This window comes from Malaclemys terrapin, chromosome 9, assembly GCF_027887155.1.
Source record: "Malaclemys terrapin pileata isolate rMalTer1 chromosome 9, rMalTer1.hap1, whole genome shotgun sequence".
NCBI classification, from domain to species: domain Eukaryota; kingdom Metazoa; phylum Chordata; order Testudines; family Emydidae; genus Malaclemys; species Malaclemys terrapin.
Genome location: NC_071513.1, coordinates 67,882,516 through 67,900,129, shown reverse-complemented (window position 1 = coordinate 67,900,129; position 17,614 = coordinate 67,882,516).

The window sequence follows — 17,614 nt, the reverse complement described above, 5'->3', positions numbered from 1 at the left end:
ACAGAAGAATTTTTGGAGCAGAAGGGAGCTATGGGGAGGAACTCTGCTATCACTCTCTAGGGTTAGAGTGGGAAGACCAGGCAGGCCAAGGAGGAATCCCGGAGGGAGAGTTGGGTCCTAGAATAGGGAAGTCTGGAAAGAGGCCACGAGCGATACAAAACAGCCTCTGAGGTAGAGCAGATGAGCCCTGGGAGTCATTTAATTGAGGAACTATATAAGGGGAATTCAAGTGTGATGACAGGTCAAGCCTGAGGAAGGCAGAACTTGGGTTAAGTTGTAGTTTTGGTTTGAGACTTATTGGGAGATTCCAGGGGAGAGTCCTGAGAGTCCTTGCCTTGAATGGAGGGGTGAGTTTGTGAAGATATGGCCTGGCAAAAGGCTGTGTGATGGGAAGAAGCCAAGGAAGGTAACAGAGACAATCTGCACCTCCACACACGAGCCTAGACTATATCATGAATCATTTTGTGAGGTGCAAATCTTAGCAATTTAGTTTACTGGGAACCATTTCCAGAAGACTATACTTCTGCAAATTGACTGAGTCAAAGATAATAGTAAAAGGGAAAGTTACTGGGTGGAAAAATTATGAATAAGAAAGGTTCTCTTTTATTCTCACTCAATATTAAAACCACACTAGCCACTGTGGGCTTAAGTTCAGAGGTTATTTGCTTAACTTACCTACTTAATTTAACTTACCAGAACTGATCTGAAGGTACCTGAAATTAAGATGCCATCCCTAAGTGGTGTGTTGCATATTAATCTCGATAATCCTTTTTAAAATTGCAGTCCTCTTTAGGTTATGGAGTGATAGAAGAGCCAAGCTAAGAATGCAATGCTTGATTTTTTTTCATACTGTTTTTCTTCAAAAATGGAAAAACAAGAGAATTATTAACAAGAAAATAAGGTAATTGTGGGGGGGGGAAGCTAATTTAGACATTTATATTTCTCCTCGGGGGAGCATATTAGATATAGAGACCAAGGGAGACGTCTATTTTCTGTGTTTAGCTTTCTTTTGAGATTATAATAGGGATTTTAACATGGTTTTCTCAATGTGGCATTCAAAAAACTCAGAAAATGATGTGAGTACGTTTGAAGGGCACCAAGATGCCTTTCTACAGGTATTATGAGAATACTCTTGGAACACCATTTTAAAGCAGTTTGGGCCTGTTTTTATTCTCACGTACACATCAGTGTAAACCAGGCTTATCTCTATTGAATTCAGTGAAATTGCATTTGTCATGAAACTTTTATTATCCAACTTGCTCCTCTTCTGTGTCCAACACTTCATGAACTTGTTTGACAATCATCTTCCCCAGCTGGACTCATCTCTCAAATTAAGAAACACTGATTTACTTGCCAAAAAAATTGAACTATAACCAGTACAAATCTCTTCCTGCAGTAATAGCTTATCGGTTCCATACTGAGGCCTTTTAAAGTTAACATTCTATTTCAGTAGTTGCTCAGGCTCAGATTTTTAAATGTTTTAAATGTTAAACTTAGATGTTGCTCCAGCAGTGTAAAGCCTAAATCGCTTTTCAAAATGAAGACTTAGCCACCTCGCCCTTGCAACACTAAGCATAGCAACACTTAAATACTTAACAAAAAAAAATAAAAAATTGGCCCTAATCCTCTAATACCGCACTGTAATAAGTTGTAGTGATTGCTGGATACAAGTGCTGTTATAAATCAACAACAGGGCTGGATTCTCCACTGCCTTGTGTAGTCATTTACACCCATGCACAGCAGCACTTGACACCATTTTTGCACAAGTTTAAATGATGCCACATGGTGCAAGGCAGTGAAGTATCAGGCCCAGAAAGTGCTGCTTGTCTTTTTTTAAAGGTGACTTATGGGTACAGCTATGCTAGGATGCTGCAGCTTCACAGAAGTGTTGTTGTGTTTTCTGTCGATGCAGTGAACCCACCTCTCTGAAAGGTGTCAACTACGTTGATGGAAGAATTCTTCCATCAACCTAGCTGCGTCTACAGTGGGGGTTAGGTTGACCTAGCTATGCCACAAAGGACATACTTAAGTGTTGTACCTAGGTTGATCACATTTTTAGGCACCACCACTTTTGTCTGTATAATTTATGGCGCTCAGGGGTGAGAAAAAAACACCCCCTGAGCGACATAAGTTACACCACCAGAAATGCCACTCATGGAGGTGGTTTTGTTATGTCAACGGGAGAGCTCTCTCCAGCCAGTATAGAGTGGCTAGTTAAGTGATCTTTCAGAGGCTCGGCTGCATCATTACAGCTGTGTCACGGTAAGCTCTCTAGTGTAGATATGGCCTTAATCAAGGGAAAAGCATGTGAAATTCCCTGACACCATTTATATGTCACTTTACCAGTTAATATGCCTTCTGGCTTGTAATTAAAATTAACTTTAACTTTAGCACTTGATAAGATGGTTCTACATATCCACCCCCTTCAATCCCAAGCATAGCAAATCAACATTTTTAAACAATACAGATAGTAATGCTTGGTAAGACCATTGTAGACAAAAAATTCTGAATCTCAAGAAACTATTAGGAGCCAATCCATGCAAAGGGACCCAATGGAAGTAGTTACCCATGCCCATCGGTGGGCCTAGTGTCAGACATGGTGGAGAGAAACTTTGATGGGTTTCTTTTTAGCCTTTCATAGATTCATGGATTCATAGATTCTAGGACTGGAAGGGACCTCAAGAGGTCATTGAGTCCAGTCCCCTGCCCTCATGGCAGGACCAAATACTGTCTAGACCATCCCTGATAGATATTTATCTAACCTACTCTTAAATATCTCCAGAGATGGAGATTCCACAACCTCCCTAGGCAATTTATTCCAGTGTTTAACCACCCTGACAGTTAGGAACTTTTTCCTAATGTCCAACCTAGACCTCCCTTGCTGCAGTTTAAACCCATTGCTTCTTGTTTACAGCTATGATTTATTAGGGTCATACTGAGCTTGCCCAAGATACCCTCGACCCCCTAATAATGACCTGCTCACTATGCCAAGTTTGTTTCAGAAGATTTCATTTAAGAAAGTTCATTCTATAATCAGATAAATTAGTGCACTGCAGATTTATTCCTTAGCATGTCTGCATTTGATATACACAATATTTTAAGTTTTTATACACTTAGCAAAGCATTTACTCTATTATCATGTAATCTTTTCCAGTCTAAATACAGAATCTAGAGATTAATGTATAATAAATTTCTTCTTGTAACATTTTTATTGCTGTATTAGCTATTAAGTTTGTGTCATATTTCCAAAATAGGAAAGACAGATAAAAGATTTGCTTGCATTTAAATTGTAGTGGTTATCCTTTACTATGCTTAAGATTACATGGCTAAAGTGTACTGTTGTAATTAGAGCTGGTCAAATTTTGTCAATGGTGAAATTTTCAAATTAGAAAAAAACGGGGACCACTTTGACAAAATTTTGTAATTTGGTTTTCACCACCTGACCCTCAATACCCCATGATTTTTGACCAGCTATAAAACTTGCCAATTTTTTTTTCAAATTTTGATGAAACTTTGAATTTTAAAAAAAGTGTGTGGTGGTGGTGGTGGGAGAAAGCACACCTTCCCTCATTCCCTCACCCCCTTTCTTTCCTGGACAGCTCTAATAACACTAATAATGACACCAAGACTAATACAATATTTTACATTTATAGAGTCCAGAAGGGTTTTATCCAGAAGGGTTTCTAAACTCTTCAATTCAAAGGATGCTAAGCAATACATACATGGTAGAGGAATCACTTACCTACCACTGGAGTGTACCCCCATCTGTGTGGCACTGGGCATCTGTTTAACACTGTATATTGCTATATAGTAATTTAGGATTGGAATTAGGAATAGGAAGTGAAGAATAGCAGAAAATCTTGGTCTTGTAAAAGACAGCCGCTTCAAACAGTATAGCCCCTATTAATCCATGGGTTCAGCAAGACCTATAAGGGAGAGTACCACCAGTTGACTCACTGGGTATGTCTTCACTACCCGCCATATCGGCGGGTAGCAATCGATTTATCCGGGATCGATATATCGTGTCTCATTAAGACACGATATATCGATCCCCGAACGCGCTCACCGTCAACTCCGGAACTCCACCAGAGCGAGCAGCGGTAATGCAGTCGACGGGGGAGCCGCAGCCATCGATCCCGTGCTGTCTGGACCCCAGGTAATTCGATCCAAGATACTTTGACTTCAGCTATGCTATTCGCATAGCTGAAGTTGCGTATCTTGAATCGATTCCCCCCACCCCAGTGTAGACCAGCCCACTGTCACTGCTTAGTTCAGAAAGTGGTTTCTCCAAGTAATCACTTAGACCTATTTGTACTTGACTTTGGAGTTGATGAGGACTCAGCTCAGACTGTATACATGCCTCGGGGAGATAAAACAAATAAACCAGTATGAATGCTTGACTATGTTCCAGCATTATATTTTCTTGACATGCAACAAATCTTTTATCTGTCGTTCCTCTTTTAGAAATATGATGCAAATTGACATTAACTAGTATAGTAATAAAACTGTTACATGGAGAAATATATTGCACAGTTTGTACAGATTTTGTAGTTAGACTATTACATAATAGTTGACCTGCTTTACTAAGTGAATAAAAACTTGAATTCTGTGTATAGCAAATGCAGACATGCAGTGCACAAACATAGATACATTTACACCCACAAAAGTGGGCCAGTTAACGTTTTCTTTTGACCTTTTTACTATTGGGTTAACTATTACTAGTTTTAGTAGTATTTCCTATTGTAAGCCCAGGGAAAAAACATCCAAATCTACTGTGTGTGTGTGTATTTATAGCATTATATAAATATCCCACTTGTTCACAGCGCTCACTAAGTAGGAGGATTTCCAGGACAAGTGTGACCAATCACATCAACTTCTGCAGAAGTCAGAATTTCATTTTTTTTTTAAATAAATTTCTAGCCTATTTAAAAATGTGAATTGAATGTGAAGTAGTCCTGAAACTGCAGGGCATCATGAGGAGCTTCTGCTGTTACTTTGGCAGGCCTGTAGGAGAGTTCCACTTACTGCTTCAGTTCAGTTCAGCACTCTACAAAACAAAGCTATCAATGATGCCTGACTTACAGATCACTGTCTAAGGGCCCAGCCCATTGAAGCAAATAGAAAGACTACTGTTGACTTCAGTGGGAGCTGGATTGGGTCATAAAAGAACAGACAAAACAATACAGGGATATGGCTCAGTCTGCAGTTGAATCCTTAGCTGCCTGTTAAAAAGTTTAAGGCTCTTTTGTCTACTGGAATAATACAAATGAGCCAAAGAATGGGCTGAGATCTGGCCCACAGACTGCTCTGCCTAAGCAGAGGGAGATTTTTCTCGAGGACATTGGAATGCATTTTTGTTAATAGATGTTTAACACCATTTTTAGCTTAGGTGGGTTATTTGCTGTTTTGGTCAAGTAGTTGTTTTCTGCATCTCTCCCTTTTATTCTCTTCCATCTCTCTATTGCCTGCTAGCCTCATCCACATCTTTTTTATTCTTTTCAGTTTTTAAATGCACATTACCACTTTTGCCTGGCCACTTGTCCCCTGCCACACTGAATCAGTGTTTCCACAATGCACACTTCCTCTAAGCTTGGAACCGTCACACACAAAGGAGAGAGGAGCTGTTTTCTGGTGATTCAGTGCAGCAGGGGACAGATGCTCAAATGGCAGCACTAGTGTACAATTAAGACAGGCTAAAGGAGCATGAATAGAACAGTGAAAGCTGAAGAACCCTTCAATGTAGCAAACTCAGGGTTTCCCAGGTCTGTTTGCAAGAATGTAGTAGGCAAATTCATAAAACACTGAATATATTTGTAGCAGCTGATCACCAGATTTTTGTGTAGAAATATAAAGTGGATATGGGCTAAAAGTGGTCCAGTTATCTGAAAGCAAAACACACCCCATTGAGTCTTTGCAAAACCTCAACCATAAATTACTCTAGTTTTGTCCATCTCTAATAAATATTTATAAAACTTACAAACAGGGCCGGCTCCAGGCACCAGCCCACCAAGCTTGTGCTTGGGGCGGCACCTGGAGGGGGGTGGCGCGGCGCTCCGGCCCCCGGGGAGAGCGGGGCCACTGCTGGGCTCGCCGCCCTCCCCCTGGCGCTCTGGCCGCCCTCCCCCCCGGCGCCCTCCCCCCAGCCGCCGGGGGGAGAGCGGCGAGCCCTAGCTGGGGCTCTCCCCCCAGCGGCCGGGGGGAGAGCGGCGAGCCCTGGCTGGGGCTCGCCGCCCTCTCGCTGCCCTGCCCCCTGTGCTCTGGCCACCGGGGGGAGAGCGGAGCCCCGGCCGGGGCTCGCCGCCCTCCTCCCAGGGCTCCGGCCGCCCTCCCCTCCCCGGCGCTCTCCCCCAGGCTGCCGGGGGGAGAGCGGAGCCCCGCCGGGGCTCACCGCCCTCCTCCCAGGGCTCCGGCTGCGCCCTCCCCACGGCCTCCCCCCGGGGCTCCGGCCGCCCCCTGGGGTGGCAAAAAAGCCAGAGCCGGCCCTGCTTACAAAGCTCTGGTTTCCTTAATAATTTAATTTCTTTTAAAAAAAAAAAAACCCCAACCAAACAAAAGTATTCTTAAATGATCTTCTACCCAGGGCTTATTGCTGCATGAGTTTTCCCATATTGCCAAGTTAATCAGCAGGTATGTTTGGGAATTCAGCATGGTCAGCATTTCACAGGAGTTGCTCAGTATCTCATATTTAGAAATGATTGGATCATTCCAAGCTTAAGATAACTTTACGTCTGAGCTTTACAAACATCTGAAGGTTTTATACTGCCACCCATCACTAATATCTGAAGGCCTTCCACGTAAAATCAACAGCAATAGATAGCAAAATCCCTAGTGGACCTGACTCTTTGGGACTTCTTTCTTTTTGAGTTCACAACTGTGTTTGGTGTAGTGTTTTTGGTAGTTCATGAATCAAATATACTTGGAACTTTTCATTCATTAATCTCAAAGGTGGGGCAATATTCTTGTTCCATGATAAGGCTGAGGAAACTCAGGTGCAAAGGAGGTCAGTGACATGCCCAAAAGCACACTGGAAACCAACAGCAGATCCAGGAACATAACCTGACTCAGCCCTGGTCTACACTATGAGTTTAGGTCAAATTTAGCAGCGTTACATGGATTTAACCCTGCACCCGTCCATATGATGAAGCCATTTTTTCCGACTTAAAGGGCTCTTAAAATTGATTTCTGTACTCCTCCCCCGACAGGGGGATTAGCGCTGAAATTGACCTTGCTGGGTCTAATTTGGGGTAGTGTGGTCGCAATTCGACGGTATTGGCCTCCGGGAGCTATCCCAGAGTGCTCCATTGTGACGACTCTGGACAGCGCATTCAACTCAGATGCACTGGCCAGGTAGACAAGAAAAGGCCCGCAAACTTTTGAATCTCATTTCCTGTTTCGCCAGCGTGGCATTCTGTAGGTGAGTGCAGATCTCATCAGTAGACGTAGGGTGACCAGACGTCCCGATTTTATCTGTCCTGATATTTCCTTGTTTGTCCCGCGTCCCGACCGACGTGCGGTCGGGACACCGGACAAACAAGGAAATGCCCCGGAGCCTGGAGCCTGGAAGTGCGGCACCTCCGAACCCCCCGAGCTGGGGCCTGCTGCGGGGACCCAGCAGCGCGTACGCTGGGCCCAGCCCCTGGCCAGTCGCGTCTGGGCTGCTGCCCAGCTGGTGAAATCCCGCGGCGGCCCCGGGGCGGAGGCATCAGCCGCCCAGCCCCGTTCGTTCCCACTCCGGAGCCACCGCGGGATAGCACCAGCTGGGCAGCAGCCCAGACGCTGGCCAGGGGCTGGGCCCGGCTCGGGGGGTTCGGGGGCACCAGAGCCGCAGCCGCGGAGCGCCATGGCCGCTTCCTCCCCCGCGGCAGTGGGAGCTGCAGCAGCGGCTGCTCCCGAGTCCCGCTGCCCGGGGGTGAGAACAGCCGCCGCCTGGCCCCGCGGGCCGCCCCCCTCCTCTCCCAACCACCCAACTGAGTCCTGCTCGCGGCCAGGCCGGACTCTTACTCACCCCGGCCCCGCGCTTCTCCTGCGTCTCCCGGGCCTCCCTCCAGCGCTTGCGGAGGAAGGTGTTTTTTTTTTTTTTTTTTGGCCACGCCCCCCCCCGCGTCACCCCCCCCTCCCCCCGCGTCCCGATATTTGCCTTGGGTGATCTGGTCACCCTAAGTAGAGGTGACCATGATGGAGTCCCAGAATCACAAAAGACCTCCAGCATGGACCGAACGGGAGGTACAGGTTCTGATCGCTGTATGGGGAGACAAATCCGTGCTATCAGAACTCCATTCCAAAACACGAAATGCCCAAACATTTGAAAAAAATTTCCAAGTGCATGAAGGACAGAGGCTATAACAGGGACCCGCAGCTGTGCCATGTGAAACTTAAGGAGCTGAGGCAAACCTACCAAAAAAACAGAGAGGCAAACGGCTGCTTCAGGTCAGCCCCCCCAGACATGCCACTTCTATGATGAGCTGCATGCCATTCTAGGAGGTGTAGCCACCACTACACCAACCCTGTGCTTTGACTCCGTCAATGGAGTAGCACGCAACAGAGATGTGGGTTTTGGGGACGAGGAAGATGATGAGGAGGTTGACGATAGCTCACAGCAAGCAAGTGGAGAAACCGTTTTCCCGACAGCCATGAACTGTTTCTCACCCTGGACCTGGAGCCAGTACCCCCAAACCCACCCAAGGCTGCCTCCCAGACCCGCCAGGCAGAGAAGGTGAGTGTACCTTTGTAAATATTATACACGGTTTAAAATCAAGCGTGTTTCATGATTAATTTGCCCTGGCATTTGTGGCCAGTACAGCTACTGGAAAAGTCTGTTAACGTGTCTGGGGACGGAGCAGAATCCTCTAGGGACATCTCCATAAAGCTCTCTTGGATGTACTCTCAAAGCCTTTGCAAAAGGTTTCTGGGGAGGGCAGCTTTATTTCATCCTCCATGGTAGGACACTTTACCACGCCAGGCCAGTAGCATGTAGTCTGGAATCATTGCATAACACAGCGTATGGTCCTGGTGTTTGCTGGCATTCAAACAATATCCGTTCTTTATCTCTCTGTGTTATCCTCAGGAGAGTGACATCATTCATGGTCACCTGGTGAAATAGGGAAATTTTATTAAGGGGACATTCAGAGGTGGCCATTCCTGCTGGGCTGTTTGCCTGTGGCTGAACAGAAATGTTCCCTGCTGTTAGTCACGCGGTGGGGGGAGGGGTGAAGTGATCATCCCAGAGAATTGGGTGTGTGGGGGGGAGGGGTGTGGGTTAGTTGGGTTTGTGCTGCATATTAACCCAAAAATCGCAGCCCCTCCTTTTAAATTGCCAACCCATTTTAAATGGCCAACCCAACAGCTGCTTGGTATGGGAAATGAGGGTGCTGCTGTTTGAAACCATTCCCACATGTTATGAAGGTTAAAGAAGCCAAAAGACTGTGTCTTACCATGGCTGCCTGCAATCCAAATTCTGTTGCCCGGCCCTGCGTGAGTGATCTCTCACACCAAACCGGCATACCCTCAACGAGAGGCAAAAAGCGACCTTGTACTGAAAGCACATGTGCTATGTAATGTTAACAGCAAGGTTTACCATGAAAGAGTCTACCCACTGTTCTCTAAAATGTGTCTTTTTAACTACCACTCTCCCTTTTTCTTTTGCTCCACCAGCTGCAAATGTTTCAACGCTTACACTATCTTCACCTTCCCAGAGGCTAGCGAAGATTAGAAGGCGAAAAAGTGCACTTTCAGTGAAATGTTCTCTGAGCTCATGAAGTCCTCCCACACTGAAAGAGCACAGCAGAATGCATGGAGGCAGACAATGTCAGAGTCCAGGAAAGCACAATATGAATGCGAGGACAGGTGGCGGGCTGAAGATGATAGGTGGCATCAGCTTGCTGACAGGAGGCAATGGTGAGGCTACTGGAGGAACAAACTGATATGCTCCAGTGTATGGTTGAGGTTCAGGAAAGGCAGCATGAGCACAGACCGCCACTACAGCCCCTGTGTAACTAACTGCCCTCCTCCCCAAGTTCCATAGCCTCCTCACCCAGACGCCCAAGAACGCGGTGGCGGGGCCTCCAGGCACCCAACCACTCCACCCCAGAGGACTATCAAAGCAACAGAAAGCTGGCATTCAATAAGTTTTAAAGTTCATTGTGGCCTTGTCTTTCCCTCCTCCCCCACCCCACTCGGTACTTCCCTGCTCCTCCACCCCCCCTGGGCTACCTTGGCAGTTATCCCCCTATTTGTGTGATGAATTAATAAAGAATGCATGAATGTGAAGCAACAATGACTTTATTGCCTCCGCAAGCAGTGATCGAAGGGGGAGGGGAGGGTGGTTAGCTAACAGGGAAGTAGAGTGAACCAAGGGGGTGGGGGTGTTCATCAAGGAGAAACAAACAGAACTTTCACACAGTAGCCTGGCTAGTCATGAAACTGGTTTTCAAAGCTTCTCTGATGTGCACCGCGCCTTCCTGTACTCTGCTAACTGCCCTAGTGTCTGGCTGCGCGTAATCAGTGGCCAGGCGATTTGCCTCAACCTCCCACCCTGCCCTAAATGTCTCCCTCTTACTCTCTCAGATATTGTGGAGCGCACAGCAAGCAGTAATAACAATGGGAATATTGGTTTCGCTGAGGTCTAATTCCGCCAGCATGCTTTTAAACGTCCAAATGCACATTCTACCACCATTCTGCAACTGCTCAGCCTATAGTTGAACAGCTCCTGACTACTGTCCAGGCTGCCTGTGTATGGCTTTATGAGCCATGGCATTAAGGGGTAGGCTGGGTCCCCAAGGATAACTATAGGCATTTCAACATCCCCAACGGTTATTTTCTGGTCTGTGAAGAAAATCCCTTGCTGCAGCTTTTGAAACAGACCAGAGTTCCTGAAGATGCGAGCGTCATGTACCTTTCCCGGCCATCCCAAGTTGATGTTGGTGAAACATCCCTTGTGATCCACCAGTGCTTGCAGCACCATTGAAAACTACCCTTTTTGGATTATGTATTGACTGCCTTGGTCCTCCGGTGCCAAGATAGCGATATGTGTTCCGTCTATCGCCCCACCACAATTAGGGAATCCCATTGCAGCAAAGCCATCCACTATGGCCTGCACATTTCCCAGAGTCACTACCCTTGATATCAGCAGCTCTTTGATTGCGTTGGCTACTTGGATCACAGCAGCCCCCATAGTAGATTTGCCTACTCCAAATTGATGCCCGACTGACCAGTAGCTGTCTGGCGTTGCAAGGTTCCATAGGGCTATCGCTACTCACTTCTCAACTGTGAGGGCTGCTCTCATCTTGGTATTCTTGCGCTTCAGGGCAGGGGAAAGCAAGTCACAAAGTTCCATGAAAGTGCCCTTACGCATGCGAAAGTTTCGCAGCCACTGGGAATCGTCCCACACCTGCAACACTATGCGGTCCCACCAGTCTCTGCTTGTTTCCTGGGCCCACAATCGGCATTCCACGGCATGAACCTGCCCCATTAACACCATGATGTTGACATTGCCAGGCCCCGTACTTTGAGAGACGTTTGTGTCCATGTCCTCATCACTCTCGTCACCACGCTGCCGTCGCCTCCTCGCCTGGTTTTGCTTTTGCAGTTTCTGGTTCTGCATATACTGCAGGATAATGCACGTGGTGTTTACAGTGCTCATAATTGCCGCAGTGATCTGAGCGGGCTTGATGCTTGCCGTGCTATGGCGTCTGCACTGAAAAAAGGCATGCAACAATTGTCTGCCATTGCTCTGACGGAGGGAGAGGTGACTGACGACATGGCTTACAGGGAATTAAAATCAACAAAGGGGGGGTGTGTTGCAACAAGGAGAAACACACACAATGGCCCCTCAAGGATTGAGCTTGAAACCCTGGGTTTAGCAGGCCAATGCTCAAACCACTGAGCTATCCCTGCCCCCACTATTCATGGAAGGAGGGAGGGGGGGAGCAAATGAATACAAAACAAATCTGGTCTCTTTCTTGTTTTGATCCACTCCATCTCTCTTATACATGTTAGGCTGGCAGCAGATGCTGCAGTACGACTGCTAGCCATCGTCATCTCCTGGCTGCTCGCCAGAAGACGGTGCAGTACGATTGCTAGCCATCGTCGTCTCCTGGCTGCTCGCCAGAAGACAGTGCAGTATGACTGCAGGCAGGACTGAATCTCCATGAGACGAAACTTAAAAAGAGAATGACCTGGAGTCACTCCCATTTATGTCCAGGCACTCCGACAAACCTCACTGAGGTCTGCCAGGAGCACTCATGTCTGCCCAGGTGCCCCTGACTGACCTCACCGAGGTTGGAGAAAAGAGCACCCAGGAGACGACGATGGCTACCAATCGTAATGCACCGTCTGCTGCCAAAAGGCAATGAGCTGCTGCTGTGTAGCAATGCAGTACCATGTCTGCCAGCACCCAGGAGACATACGGTAACGGTGAGCTGAGTGGGCTCCATGCTTGCCGTGGTATGGCGTTTGCACGGGTAACCCAGGAAAAAAGGCTTGAAAAGATTGTCTGCCATTGCTTTCATGGAGGGAGAGAGGAAAGCGGGGGGGGGGGGGGGGGGGGGGGGCGCTGATGACATGTACCCAGAACCACCCGCGACAATGTTTTTGACCCATCAGGCATTGGGATCTCAACCCAGAATTCCAATGGGCTGCGGAGACTGCGGGAACTGTGGGATAGCTACCCACAGTGCAATGCTCCGGAAGTCCATGCTAGCTTCGGTATTGTGGACGCAGTCCGCCAAGTTAATGGTCTTAATGATCTTAAGTGGGGACACACACAATCAACTGTATAAAATTGATTTCTAAAAAATCGACTTCTATAAATTCGACCTAATTTCGTAGTGTAGACATACCCTTACTCTGGCGTTGTAACCCATGCATCATACTGCTTCACAATACACTTTGTGCAATATGGAAGCATTTAATGTCACACATGAGTTGGGAAATTTAACTCTGCCATACTGTGTACGCATTGCAAATAGGGTCTTTGATTGAAAGTGGCCTATATGTCATCAGCTGGTCATTCCTTCTCCAAAGGATTACTTTTAAATGATCTCACAGACACATTTTCAAAGCAAAGCAGTGGTGACATACAGAGTCTGTCTCCATATATTACTTATCTTAAACCAAAACTTACTTCTGTTGAACACAAATCCTCAGTTATTCCACTCTTTATCATTGTACCCATCACAAACACCCTATTGTGAAACTAAGGTCTTAGGAAATGTTAGGCGTGTTGTAGAAATTCACATTAGACCCTTTTATGCTTCCTTCAGTGTTATTTTTGGTTCTGCTTCTCATGCTGTACCTTTGTTGTCACATATTTGGAAGGCAAGTGTCATGTATGCCTCTTGTAACCACCTTTTCCAATGGGACCAGGAAATTGTTATTGCTGTTTAGCTCCTACAAATGTGGAAGAAGGCACAATCCCTCCTTTGAGGAGCTCAGTCTAGAGAATTCATTCCTTTTTGGAAGTGATCAGTTTGGCTAGGCTTAATTCTGAAGATGATTATGCATAGTACAATATGTTTTATTCAATAAAGGTGTTCTCTTATCTAATATGAGTCTGCCTCTGCAAAAGTGTCTCTTGAATGTCTATTATAATTTGTGTTATGCTCTCAAGACTCTGTGTTTAAAATAGATACTTATGATAAGCACCTTCTATTCAGGTACGCACTCCAAACACACTCTACGCAGAAGATCAAGGACTGAAAACACACTCAGAACATTTTGAATAATTCCGTTCCCGTGCAGAAATGCTCTTGAGAAACACTGAAATCTTCAGAATAATGTGCCATGCATTTCAGACACTACAAAGGCATCTAACTGTCAGCATCATTTCAGAAAAACTGGATGTAAAATGTAAGGGTAAAAGACCTTTTAATCTATGGGTCACTCAGGAGAATGGACAGTTGCTTGGCAGAGGCCGGACTGTGGGGATATCTTCTTCACCAGTTTCATTATTACATTTAATAATCTCCTAAGGGCTCTCAGTGAAGAGGACTGGCTGGAATCTGATAGCTGACTAGCAGGAATAAAGCTTTTTTTAAAAGACTGAAGTTTAATCTGAAGCTAACTGTTTATTTTTACATGATTTCTTCTGGCACAAAGCTCCCACCATTTTGTCTCTCTCAAAATTCTATTGGGTTTACTCATTCTTATTTTATTGTCTTGTTTTTCTTTTTATCCTATACTGTAGCTATCTCATCATTGGACTATTGAGTACCATTTCCTATTATAGGTATAGATTGCACCATTTGTATATTTATTTTGAAAAAGAATAAAGGAAGGAAAAAAATCTGAAAAAAAAATCTTTAATAGGAATTTAGTGTTGGTGAAAGTTATTGGATTTAGAGCTCTGGAGAATGAAGTACTCTGTTTATCTATATAGCTGGTATAGCACATGCATTGGCAGCTTTTTCCATAGCAATCCACCAATGTGCCTCAGTCCTGAGTTGTAGAGATGGACACTAGAGGTAAGAGAGCTAGGTTTGCTCTTCAGCTAATGCCAATGGAGCTAGGTCAATTTACTTCAGTGGAGCTATGCCAATTTAACCAGTTGAGTGGTCAGTCTCTTTGGTATATGGTCCTCCTGACTTTGTTCTTTGGCAACAAGTGTAGTAACTAGTGCTAATTGTGAAGAAATGTTTGAAGTTGTGAGTAAATACAATGTTCAAATGTAGAATTTACTATAATTTATTTATTTCAATAAGGAAAGACAGAGATGCTGCTGTGAACAGCTCCTTATGCTTTTTTTCCCTTCCAAAGACAGATGCAACTAACTTCCTGTTAAAGATTCCAAGTAATGTAGTCCAGTAATGAAGTAATTTCCTATATGAATAAATAGTATAACTGGAACTAACACTAGAGGGCATTTAAAATGATTCAGGCCAAATCTTGCTCTCCATCACAATGATTTCAATCTAGAGTGACAGCCAGAAACTTTGGTGGAATTCCTCCAAATTTAAAATACTATAACTGAAAGTGGAAGCTGAAGATTCCCATTTGAAAGATTAGCACGTCATTTTAAAATAAAATGTGACAGACAGATTAGAGTAACTTTTTGAAACCAAAATGAAGTGTGCAGTTAAAAACAAACGTGCAAATGTATCAGTAAAATTTGAGGATGCTCTCCTTCCACCTTGCCTAGAGTGCTTTTGAAAATCCCACTTTTAATTGCAAAGACCACAGTAGATATTCAAAGTAGTTCACAGGTTGTCTTTTTAGTGCTTTATGCTGGGGCTGTGTACTGAGACTAACAGTCATAATCTTGGTCCTAATACTATGCAGAAAGAACATGGTACATGCATAGATGGATATTCAAATAGACAAAAGCAAGACTTCCACATCCATTCAATAATACTTAACATTTTGGGTAAATCTTCAAAGAGCTGAGCTAATAGCAATTAATTTAATCTTCAAACCACCTGAGTGAGTAAGCCTTAACATCCTTATTTAACTGAGACTCAGAGCAATGTAAAGTAGTAGGGAAAAACACAATGGCAGGTCTTCACTTTAACTTGCCCCTCACCAGTAAGAAGTGCATTACTAGGTTTAGTCCTATATAGTGGAGCTAGGTATCCTGGTATGCCTGCTCTTGAGGGAGGATGAGTGGTGGGAAAGACACACAAAAGTGCTGATACATCCCATTTCCTAGAGCACAGGTTCTGCATTAAGATCCACACTTAGGTCAGGCCAAAGCTAGGGAGAAAGAACCAAACTTGGTTTCCTTTGGGGCCTAGAGATCAGGTGCCTCTAGGATGGCTTTATAAAAGATGGACAAACAAGCAGTGCAGACCCTGACTTGACTCTCTTACCTCACTGAAGTTCTCAGGAGCCCCATTTCTCTCAGTCTCCCCTATATACTTTGTAACTGAGGCCAGCCCATCTGCAGCACTGTGTTGCAAAGGCTCCCTTGTGGGATCCCTGCTGTCCTAATTTTGTCTTCCCTTAGCTTTTCCTCCACTTCCTGAAAAATCTCTGAGGAAAAAGCACAGGAAAATCACACCTCCCTTTGGCAGCATGTCACAGTAGTGCTTTAGATTGCCTCAACTGGAAAAGTCAGCGCAGTGCTGGAGCCTGCACCACTGAGTAATGAGGGAGCTGTAGGGCCTTATTTCAGCATCTGAACTAGTAGTAGCTGTGGCTGTGACATCACTTCTTTGTGTTTGCTCTCAGTGGTGGATTAAAGCTGAATGGGGCCCAGATCCACCAAAATCATAGGGCCTCTATTCCAGCTTCTCTCTCCGCTGGCCCTTCCCCCAGAGGGATGCTTGTCTTTCTCCCCTTCCTTAGTGCTTGAACTTCCTTCCAAGTGATGAAATCCAGCCATTCCTTAGGCTGCCCTGCGGCTGCTTGGCCATCTGCCAATCAGCTGTATATTGTAGAACTACCTGCTGCTCTGGTACTGACTTGCTGCTATCTCCCTCTCTCTGTGACTGCAGGAACTGCATCCCAAGGATCCTATCTCAAGTCCCCTCTGCTTCCCAGTAGTATAGTTGTGGATAAACTGAATTTACCCACTTCTCATTAGTGTAGGATAGTTTTACTTTTTTTTTAACCACTCAACCACTGCTGCTTCCTCTCTCCACAACCACATATCTAGATATGATGGTGCTGGCACCTGATTTGGTTTTAGTCCATTGATTTTTGATCTTCACACAGTTCTCCCGCTTTTATGCTTTGTGATGGGGTATGTACACAGTCTCTGAAAGGGTTAACGTGAGCCCGAGGGGCCAATTTTGCTACCTGGCTGTATCTGGAGGGTGAGCTAGGTGTCATTAAAGATGGAAGGATTGTTAGAAAAAGCCCTCTGCCAAAGTAACTTGTAATTAATTTCAGGTAAACTCCCAAATTCAGTCAGGGAATTAAGTGTTGCTATCATGTCTTGGCTTGTGTCTGACAGATCTTTGGAATCCAGTTTAGTCTGGTAGGACTTGATCCTGCATGACTGAAATCAATGGGAGTTTATGAGAAAACTGAGATAGGCACAGGATCAGACCCTTAATTCCAAAGAATCTGTAACCTGAATTCGATTTGGGTGTTTGATTCAGCTTGCACTGGCCCTGCTTTGTTTACATGCTTAAGATATTTAGGACCCCTGAAGACTCTGATAACCCTTTCTCCCTGTACCTCCACACTTTTTGATCTTCACACAGTTCTCCCACTTTTATGCTTTGTGATCAGGTATGTACCCCACACTGTCTTTGAAACGGTTAATGTGAGCCCAAGGGGCCAATTTTGCTACTTGGCTGTATCTGGAGGGTGAGCTAGGTGTCATTAAAGATGAGTCCCAGCTGCAAGAAGAGCTGGCGGGGTGATATTTAAAGAGAGGAAATTTTGGAGAGCTATGGGGAGGAACTCTGCTATCACTCTCTTGGGTTAGCGTTGGAAAACCAAGAGGCCAAGGAGGAATCCCAGAGGGAGAGTTGGGTCCTGGGATCCTTTCTGGAACAGGGAAGTCTGGAAAGAGGCCATGACTGACACAAAACAACCTCTGAGGTAGAGCAGATGAGCCTTGGGAGTCATTTAATTCAGGAACTATATAAGGGAAATTCAAGTGTGATGACAGGTCAAGCCTGAGGAAGGCAGAACTTGGGTTAAATTGTAGTTTTGGTTTGAGATTTATTGG